Here is a 2,184-nt window from a genome sequence, read left to right as displayed (position 1 = left end):
GGTGTATATAATTACAGTTGTTAAATGTATAGAATATCCTGCTTTTTGATGGGAAGGGAGAGTTGAATTTTAGATATTCCACAAAATGTATTAATCTACTGAATGTTAATTTTTCCTTAATAAGAAATTCTTTCCAGTGCTATTTGGCCTCTCCCTTTTAAAATTCTTCTAATTATTTTAGTAAGGAAGGAAGCTGCTAAGAAGGGAAACACATCTCACCCAGAAACATACATATACATACATCACACACACACACACACACACACACACACACACACACACTTTTCACACTTGCAGACAGAAATCCACTATTCTAGAATGTCATGATTCCTACATTTTTCCATGAAAGATTCCTGTGACCTCCTATGTCCCACATCCAATAATAGTTCTACACCTGAAATTTATATAGTGTTATTAACCAATGTTACCCCAATAAATTTAATTAAAAAAAAAAAAAGACTGAGAAGAAGATACTTTTTCGGGAGTAGGTCACACATACCCGCCCTGCACACAGAGGAAAGGCATCATATCTGCAGTGCAACCAGCTACACCAAAAAAGCATAGGCACTATTTTTATCTTCTGCAACTTTTTGGTCTTTCGATTCTCTTTCTGACTCTACCTAAGGTACAATGTGAAAAACAATATAGTAATAAATTGTACCAAATGACAGAGCAGAAGTGAAACAGTGCCCTTGAAATTTGCCACAGGCCTCCCAAACAGTACACATGCTACTAGGCGTGTCCAAACAAGAATGCTCCTGAAGCGTCCAAAGCCTTCTCGTGGTTAGCAGGCTAGCTGAGTAAGCAGAACTGCTACGCTTAGTACAACTCTTTCTGTGTGAAGCTTTGAGGAGGCCATTAAAAATCTCATTAATTTAGATTGTTGGTTTCCAATGAGTCTGATAAGTTTAGAAATATGTGAAGGCATTATTTCCTCCCTCTTCACTTTGGTCTGTTCTCCCTCTTTTCCTCCTCTCTTTTTCTTTAATCTTGCTATCACAATGCTTGTAGGGTCCTCTGTTATTTAGTGGTCAGGGACCAGGGAAGCTGTCTCCATGTGTTATGTCCCCTTCAGAGGGGTCCACAGAACTGTGGTTGAAAGATATCTGATTTATCTTTGTTATTATTGTTATTTTTTATTTATTGTTGTCATTTTTAATTTTTTTTTAGGCGAGGCAGCCCTTGGTTGACCTCACAGATTGCAAGGACCTTATTTTTTTATTTTTTATGCCTACAGCATCTGGTCTTCCTAGGTGGTCTCTCATCCAAGTACTAACCAGGCCCAACCCTGCTTAGCTTCTGAGATCAGATGGGATTGGGCTTGTTTAGGGTGGCATGGTCATAGACGAAAGATATCTGATTTAAACAGTCTCAACCAGCCTTCTACAAGCATAACTAATCAATAAATTAAACAAGTAAACAAGTAAAAAAATTCTTGAGGTGATAGCAGCTGCTGTCTTGAATGAAAATAATTTATAATTAAGTTATTGACTGCTTCTTTTATCAGTGGGGAAGGGTCTTTTATAAACATGGCTTAGATATGAAAAACGATATAGCTAGTATGGCCTGAACTGTGTCCCTGTAAAAAGATACATTGAAGCCCTAACTTCTAAAACTTGTAAATGTGACCTTATTTAGAAATCTGGTCTTGGGCAGATGTAACCAAGTTAAGATGGGATCATACAGATTTAGGGTGGGCCCTGATCCCATAGGACTGGATGACTAGTGTCCTTATAAGAAGGGAATCTGAACACAGACAGACTTAGGGGAGGAAGGCCATGTAAAGGGGCGGGGGGGTGGGGAGGGTAGAGATTGGAGTTAATGTTTGCACAAGCCAAGGAATGCCTGGGGCTACCCCGAGCTAGGCCGGATCCTTCCCTCCAGGCTTGAGAGAGAGCATGGCCTTGCTGAAACCTTGGTTTTAAACTTCTAGCTTCCAGAACAGTGAGAGAATAAATTTGTGTTGTTTTAAGCCATCCAAGTTTGTGGTAATTTTTTATGACAGCCCTAGGAAACCAAGACAATAGCTAATCTATATTTATGCCAAGCTTGGCAGGTTGGCATAGTTCAAGGGAGCAAGCAGTTCACAGCAGTTTAGGGGGAATGATGTTTAGGGACAGGACACTTACTGGCAGCCTCCATTGCCGGGAAACTGAGAAGACATGAGAAGGCTCTCGCTTTCTA

At 39.9% G+C, this 2,184-nt stretch overlaps 1 pseudogene; it reads right to left on the bottom strand.

The window, feature by feature from the left end:
• Nucleotides 1-1,228: 1,228 nt before the first annotated feature.
• On the bottom strand, nt 1,229-1,347 carry LOC111740052 (annotated as a pseudogene).
• Between the last annotated feature and the right edge of the window lie 837 nt (nt 1,348-2,184).

This window comes from Pteropus vampyrus, unplaced genomic scaffold (genome assembly GCF_000151845.1).
Source record: "Pteropus vampyrus isolate Shadow unplaced genomic scaffold, Pvam_2.0 Scaffold56, whole genome shotgun sequence".
NCBI classification, from domain to species: domain Eukaryota; kingdom Metazoa; phylum Chordata; class Mammalia; order Chiroptera; family Pteropodidae; genus Pteropus; species Pteropus vampyrus.
This window is presented reverse-complemented; position numbering and strand designations above follow the sequence as displayed.